This window comes from Rattus norvegicus, chromosome X (genome assembly GCF_021556685.1).
Source record: "Rattus norvegicus strain SHRSP/BbbUtx chromosome X, alternate assembly SHRSP_T2T, whole genome shotgun sequence".
Lineage (NCBI taxonomy): Eukaryota > Metazoa > Chordata > Mammalia > Rodentia > Muridae > Rattus > Rattus norvegicus.
In genome coordinates, this window is record NC_141554.1 from 67,832,327 (window position 1) to 67,840,959 (window position 8,633).

At 41.4% G+C, this 8,633-nt stretch overlaps 1 pseudogene; it reads right to left on the reverse strand.

Moving 5' to 3' along the window:
* Window positions 1-6,832: 6,832 nt before the first annotated feature.
* Gmcl1-ps1 (germ cell-less 1, spermatogenesis associated, pseudogene 1) lies at window positions 6,833-8,380 on the reverse strand (annotated as a pseudogene).
* Window positions 8,381-8,633: the final 253 nt, after the last annotated feature.

Genomic DNA, 8,633 nt, shown 5'->3' on the forward strand with positions numbered 1-8,633 from the left:
AAAGTGAGACATTTCTCATTTCACACATTATCTGATCCACAGAGAAAAGGGAGGGGGCTCTTTGAAAGCCAGATTGCCTCAGGGCAAGTTGCCAGGGAGACCACAGGGACCTGGGAACTGTTCGGATTACAGATGAAGTCTATCGGGGTTAGGGATTTAGCTCAGTGGTAAAGCGCTTGCCTAGCAAGCGCAAGGCCCTGGGTTCGGTCCTCAGCTCCGGAAAAAAAAAAATAGATGAAGTCTGTCACTTTCAATTGATACATGACTCCTAGATTATAATTTATTCTTTCCCAGATTTCTGATTACATTGACAGCTAAGGTAACTGTAGCTTGACAGCTAGAAAACAGACCTAGCTCCTTACCCTAAGGTATATTTACTCATTAATAAATTTGTTAACTAGCTAAGACTGCCAGATTTCTTACAGACTTCACGATGATACGTAAGTTCAGATGTAAGCTTTCACAAATGTGATCTGTTACTTCCTTACCTAAACTCGGGTTCCCGTGACTAGATGCTTCATATTTCCTCTTCTTGCTATGCCACTGTCCTAACACTATTCGAGTCCCTACAAATACGCCTAACCCTAATTAACATTCCACTATATAATCCAACTGTATAATCACAAATTCTTGTTCCTTCTGATCCACAAAAAGCTTATCTTAAAGACTGTTCATGTTGTTAACTCATGTTGCTGCCTCTTTTGTAAACTTATAAGCTATAGGAAACTCACTGAGACCTACTTCTCATGGACCAAATAGACTCTATCCAGATAAGTCCATCTGCCTAAAGTTCCCACTTACTACCTATTCCAGAGGGCGGGATTCCTCTGGGTTTCAAATGTACATCTAAGAAAAAAAATTTCTTTCTCCCAAATGCGTCTAATTTTATTCTCTACCTATATTAAATATATGTGTGTTTCAGCATCTTGTCGAGTCCAGATACTTACTACATCTAGGACAGCTTCAGAGAAGCAACCTCTAGATGTTCCAATCTCCTCTCACAAACACAGATGCTTCTACTTGTCTTGTTCCTTCTGATCTATCCACAGACGGGTCCATAGATCATAGACAGCAAGTAAATAGCTGACTCTTCTAAGACTGGACCAACATTATCCATTCTTCTAGGTTTCCTAGAGACAATGTTCCCGGAAGCCAGTAGGAAGTAGTTAAAGATCGTGATAATGAACCTATTCCTGCTTCACCATCGCCTCTTTCTAGTTTTTTTTTTCTTTTTTAATTAAACTAAAGCTGGGGAATGTTAGTATTTTGTCTAAGCTCTGCCCCACAGTTACCTGGCAACAGCCAGGTATGCCTGACTCACTTTAAAAGGGGCTGCTTGTTCCTTTCTCTCTCTCTCTTGCTCTTGCCTTTTTGCTCCCACTCTATCACCTTGACCCTTTCCCCTCTCCCCATTCCCTTTCCAATCTCCTCCATGTGCTCACGGCCGGCCTCTACCCTCTACTTCTCTATCCTCTCTGCCTTTCTCTGCCTCCATTACCCTCTTAACTCCACTCCCCATGCCCTGAATAAACTCTATTCTATACTCTACCATCATATGCCTGGTCCCTCAGGGGGAAGGGATGCCTCAGTATGGGCTCCCTTCCCCCATACCTCACCACACCTCCATAGAACATATCCCTCTCTCTTTATCAAGTCTCTTCATTGATTCCCATCAACAAGGAGGCTTTGAAACTGGCTACTCTGTGACTCTGCCTTCTGCAACCCTTGAATTTCCAGCACTGCTGCTGAGTTCACAAATGCCTGCCTGTTAGTATTAGTGGCTGGTTGCCACTCTCAAGGGCCTTTTGGAACTTCTAACCGGGCCTTCCTCCCTGCCTGCTACAACTAAAGAACCTCCCACTGCATACTATCTGAGCTTGCTTCTGATGTGCCCTCATCAGACAGGGTTCCCCCAGAAGCCTGCAGTATTTCCCTCATGAGTGGCTATTTCTCCCTTTTCACTAGGTAAGATACCTGTTTACATGAGACTACAGATGGTATTATAAGGAATGTTTGTGTGAATAAATTGAGCATATTTGAAAGGAAAAAATATCCTGTGGATACCCTAATTGCTGAATGCTCTCTGCACAGCATGATATAGAAGCAGAAACAGGGATCATGTAAGACAGAAAAGATTTAAATACTTCTACTACTTATGCATGTAATACATTTGGTCTTTTTCCTAGCATAGATGGATGGACACAGAGACAGACAGACACACACACTCCACGTACAGACACACACACACACACACACACACACACACGAGACAGCCAGAAATGTGAAAATAGGGATGGTAACACAGAGCCAAAACGTATCTGTCAGGTACAAAGGAAACACCAATTCCCTAAACTCCAAAACAATCCAGAAATGAGCTCAAGCAAGAGGCTAGGAGGATTTCTGATGGTTAGGTAAAAGTCAGCGTTTCTCAGGAACTTGAGAAGCCAGTTCCTGTCTACAAAAGGAGTCATTTCCTTTACCTCTGCAAAAGGGACAAATTGTTCTCCAATTAATATATCAGCATATGCAGATCTATGTTAGCCTCCAGGCTCCCCCAGTCCCTACCTACAAGTGCTTGTTATGCATCTCAAAGCCTTCATGTCAGACCCCTGGCCTTCTCTCCCTGCTGCCATTCACCTTTATAACCCATCTCTCTCTGCTCTCTCTGTTCCTGTGCTTGCTTCTCTTACTGTGCTTTCTCTCTCCTCTATCCCATTATTCCCCCTTTTCCCCCTGCAAATAGCCCTGGCTATGTCCAGTCTCCTGGCCACATGCAGTCAGTCTGCTTTCTCTCTGTGCTCTGGAGTCTTCCATATGCCTCTGGCTGCTTTCTCATATCTACACTAAAACCTTCTCATACCATGGAGCAGTCTTGTCCTCAATTTATCCAGTATCAAAAATAGACTTGATACAAAGTTATACTAAGGTAGACCTAGATACAGACCAAACAGACAGAAAATTGTTAGGTCTCAGGATGCCTATATATCTATAATAAATAGAGTTCTGATAAGCTATTAATCTAGCCCTAATAAAATACTGATTATAATTACTTTAGTTACAGGTTCAAAATTTAACTTTTGTTTCTTTTTCTAAATATAGACTTAAAAGTGCTACTCATTGTAATGAAAACATCTCTGGACAGAGGGAAGAACATCCATGCTTTTATCCAGAACCAACATTTGAGTCCTTAAACTGTTCTTTGCGTCTGCCTTTTCCTTCTGGGGTCTGAACTTCCACCTGTACCCTCCACTGAGCAATTAGTCCCTGGCTTTCTTTACTGACAAATCAAGAACCAATTGGGAAACAGGGTTAGTATCAGAACCTCCCCTTATATCCCCCTTTGTTTTCTTTCCTGCCACCAAATTTCTGTCTTATCACACATAAGTTTTTATGGTTCTATTATACTTGATAACTTTTCAGCTTTTGTTTTTCTATAGCTAAAAGCAGTGGCTACTCCAACTGTTTGTAGACACTTATCCAGTTTTTTCTACAATGATGATTTCAGTGCAGATTATAAACATTGATCATTCTAATACCTTCTGTTTCCAGTCTAGATCTATCCTAGCAGATTCCCATTTAGATGACAGACACTATCCAGACCCTGCAAAGTGCTCCAAATTGCCTGCACCTCACCAGCACCAGGTGGTCATACAGAACCTGAAGTCTCTAGACTTAGTGAACACTAAAATCTGACTGTTCCCTGTCTCTTCAAACTAGGCCAGTGAACCAAATGCTTCTGATGACTGACACATACCCCTAGGCTTTTGACATTTGAGCCTCTCTGGGTTCCTACTATGACCCTCCCCCACTCCTCAGTATTTGAAGTAGTCAAAGATTGTATCATCCTTTTCACTAACAAAAGGCTGAAATGTTAGGTTTCAAGCAGCCTATATATAGGTCTCAGGCTATCCATGTCTAGAAATGAGCTCAAGCTGTATTATAGGGGATTTCTGGTGGTTAGATAAAAGCTATTTTTCCTCAGGAATTTATGCAACCAGTTCCCATTAGCCAAAGTAGTTATTTCCTGTGTTTCTCCCCATTCTTGTGGATCATTGGCTGATGAGGGCAGTGAGAGCAAAGACAATGAGGTCCAGGGATGGGAGGGTTGAAATCCTGGGAGTGCATGTGGTGAATGATAACACTGGGACCAACTGTCAGGAGGAGGCAGATCAAATTTACTTTGGGTGATTCAAAGCTTATACAGGGCAACGAGGGTAGGAACAACCACGACGGGCTAAGGTCATTGGCTGAGGGCTTAGGGTACTGAAATGCTTCATTAGCACGGGGAAGCATTTCAGGAATCTTAGGTGCTAGCTGAACAGTTTCTTGTCAGGAGAAAGGAAATTGATCCTGTAATCTAACTAAGGTTACAAGGTAGAGGTATATGATATGTGGCGGCTTAGAATTCCCCAGACAAGGTCAGAGGAGAAGCCTAACTAATAAAGGGAGTCTCCCATTAATTACACACTGAGCCTACAGGTTATCTGGTCAATAGCGGACTTCAACCTTAATTAGCAAAGTTTTCCTAGGAATTCCCTTACTTCTGGAAGAAGGGACATGTGGGCTCCTTGTGGCATCTATCAGCATATCAAAGCCCACAGTGGCCTCCAGGCTCCCTCAGTATTACAAGTACCTGTTATCCAAGTCAAAGTCCATACTAGTATCCAGGCCTTCCCCATATGCCAACAGCCTGTCTTCCTTATAAACACGATTTGTCTACTCCCAGACTCTTTTCCCCATAGCTTCATTTTATATAGTTCCAATTAAAACTAATTATTGATTTTGCATAAACATACGAAAGGGTTCCTTATGTCATTTTCTTATATATTTAGTTTTGGTCTCTCCCACCCTCATCTCACTCCTCTCTTCTATCTCCTGAGCTTACCTCTTCTCTGCACCATTTTGCCCTACCATTCTACTTTTTCGTTTCATATCACCCCTCTAGTACCATATGGCCCAGTACAATACTCCTGATCATATACTCAAAGAACTCATCTCCTACCACAGAGATAGTTGAACATCTATGTTTATTGCTTTTTTATTCAACAGTACCAAGGATATGAAATCAATGTCCATCAACAGATAAACAGGTAAGTTAAATGTGGTACCTATACACAATGAATTTTTATTCTCCTATAAAGTGAAACAAAATTATAAAATTTTCAGTAAAATAGATAAAACTAAAAATGAATATATTAATCCAGATAACTGAGGCTCATAAAGCCACAATCATTGTCTTTCATATGTGGATCCTAGCTTCTAACTGTTCTATATATGTATTTATGTGGGATTAAGTGTCTGGAGTCCTAGAAACTAGAATGGGGGGGAGGTCAAAAACGTCACTTTTAAAATGAAGTAAGGTTTGTTGTTTGCAGCTAGCTAGGTATATAGAACATAAGGAAAGACTTCAGGAGAGAAATACCAAATTAAAAGCCAACAACAAAGGGTGTCTCATGGATACCCTCATTTAGCCATTTTATATTACTGACACTAAACTATTAATGGCACACTAGTATGTAGGCTTGGTATTTCCAAGTCTTTCAAATCTTAATGAGAAAATAATTTCTTCCCAAGGAACAAAGGTTTTATTTAATTGGGAAGAGAAATATAAACCATAAGAAAAATTCTTTTTCACCTAAGTACACTTTTAAAATACTGGTTACTTGTATTTTTTAAGTTTACATTACTTTTTATACTCTGAGCAAATGCTTGTTTATATGGATTCTTAAACTGAGCTCAAGTATTTGGCACTGTTTAATGACAAAAAAAATATCAATGAGAAGTAGAATGTCTGAGAAGAGGTAAAGTAGTGGCAGTTTTCAAATTAACAGTAGTCACAAACCAACAGATTTAAATTGTGACTAACAGCTCTCTCCATATCAGACTATAATAACACTTCTATACTTACTCTATAGATTACTAACTAGCTCTTTATCATACTTCAGAATAAAAAGCACTCATTATTATTCTTAGTCTTTCCACTCCAAAGTCTATGTTACTATTCTTGCTTTTTAAATGGAACATATTTTCCAAATATAGTCATTTTCAGGACTTGGTGTTGAATCCACACACTCTATCAAACTACTCTACAACTTAATCTATCCTAAAATTCAAATATGACTTTAACAGCAAACATTTCTGAAGCCCAATGATACAAGAAACTTTTAAACATTTAAACTTTAGTAAATAACTACATAATAAAACTGCTTCTATGCATCATGCCTCAAATATAGTGCTATAGGTTTTTGAAATGTCTTCTTGGGAAAATGCAAGTAAAGCCTAATTAACACTGCCATATTCTTAGTTTACAGAACAACCAATATAAAGATAGCATGTGTAGTGCATTTCTTTCACATAGAAAACATGAAAACTAAGTGCTATATTCATAGCGAGGGAAGGAGGAATAGAGGAACAAAACAATGAAACTGAGTAGAATAGGGCAGTTCTAAATATAACTAAAAGAGAACTCAAAATATTCCTTAAAACATTAACTTAATTAAACTATAAGAAGTGATTTTTAAAACGTTTCACTAAGCAGTAGGTTAGGTAGGCTCACGGTTTCCTTCTCTCAGTTGTTCCAGTCTTCTTAGAAATTATGTAGATGTTGATAGGTAGTAGTCAGGGATAAGTTGCCACAGTAACTGTTCAATTATGTTTTGGCAGTTTGAAGGAACTTCTCATATAGTCCTAGATATTCTTAAAATTTATGGGCTTCTCTTCAACAGACACGCCTGCAAAGTAGATCATCAGTGATGGCCAAGTCTGGTTAGTTTCATAGAGGCAGATGGAATCTTCAAGATGTTGCCAACCCTTGACCTCGTGGAAGAGCTTCTTAGTTCATTGGACTTCTGCTTGATTCCCCACTTGGTCCTGCACCACTCTCTCCAGGAAGGTAGAGGAAGTTACATGCCACATACATGGGGAATGTTAAGTCTTGGTTTTGTAGGTTCACCACTTCTAGTTCTTGATCCTTTCTCAGAGAAAGAACAGAATATTCAGTCTCTCTCCGGAGAACAGCTTTTCCAGTACTGTCCAATGAGATCACTCGCAGACGGAAGGCAACTTTTCTCTGCCAGAGTAAGCTGACACCAAGGCCACAGGATTTATTCATTGCACTGCGGCGGAATACAATGCGCTTGTTGACATAGCATACTACCAAGTCCCAGCCAAAGTTAAAGCCAGTCCAGGTCCAGCTGCATTGCTCATCTGAGATAAGTTGGCCTCCACACCTCATGCTATTTCCACCGATGTCAGATACATAGATATCCATTGGCCCAAGTTCCCTGGATTGCTCTGCCCGAAGAAGTGCAAGCCATTGCTCTTTGTAAACCGGGGTCAACCATGTTGCAGGGATCAGTCCATCCTGGTCAATAACGTGTGCTGAAGGCAGGTCACAGATGATGTAGGGAAGCCTTAGCTTCTGGAACACTGGCACAAAGGTTCTCCCCTGATTACTGTCCAGAAAAGGGCTACTATCTGACTCACTTTTGAACTTGGCAAAGCACAACTGTGCAGGCAATACTGCTCTTTGAGATTCTGAGCACGTGCGTGCTTCTAGCTGCAGGTACATCCACTTTTTCAGTGTGATATACACATCCATCTCCACTCCAACTACCAAAAGATCTGACGAGGCAATGAGCTCTCTCATGAGATTCAGATTGATTTCTAACAACAGTTCATCATTTTGCCGAATCATCAGGTTATCCAAGAGCCACTGGCGGCAAATATATCTGATGCTCTGGAGCCCGTAATTCTCAGCAGAATAGTAGTAACTGCACACAGTATCAGTGCGGACTGTGGCCCTCATCATATCTTCACACTGCTGAATTAGTTCATCCAATTGTAGCATACTAGCTGTGGCCAAGATGGCAATGACTCTGGAGGGAGGAATTGCAATTCTTCTACTGTACAAGAAGCCCAAAACCTCATGGAAAGCCTCGCGATCGATATTTTCATCAGGCATCTGCATCTCTATTGTATTCATATTTGTCTCCAGCCAAGCACCACAGAACATGCTAGAAAAGTACCCAGATCGGCATAGGTAGGCCCTGTGCAAGCACCACTCCTGCTGAAATGCACAGATCTTTACGTCACTATTCTCACCACCAAGAAAAAGTGACTCATAAATGCCTCTGGACTTGTCCATTTTCTTACGGGGTACTTTCGCCTTTGGTCCTCCTGGGCTGGCCTTCCGTTTGTGGCCTGCCTGACCAGTGGAAACCCCCGGCAGTTCACTTGCCTGCTCTTCTTGGACAACGGCCGGTCCCGCTTGTTCTCCGGCTCCCACTGCTGCCTCCTCTTCTCTAGCAGCACCTTCTCTCGCAGGTTCATCTTCTTCAGGATTTCTTCCAGACCACATTCTACTGCTTAGGGCTCCCATAGCTTAGTCTGAAGGGAGAAAATGTGAACTTCCTCGTCAGACGTAGAGGCCAAAGACCAAACCTCAAGCCAGACTGTGGCGGCTGAACAGCGAACAGCGGCCGTCGTGCCTCAGCCTCGCCGTTAAAATGGCGGCCAAGATGAGCCGCTCTGTCACACCATCAACTCAGTTGGAGAATAGCGACCCCTACCTTGGAGGACCATACACTGCACCTTTGTTTTAAACTGTCCTTTTCTTGGACTCACCTCATAGA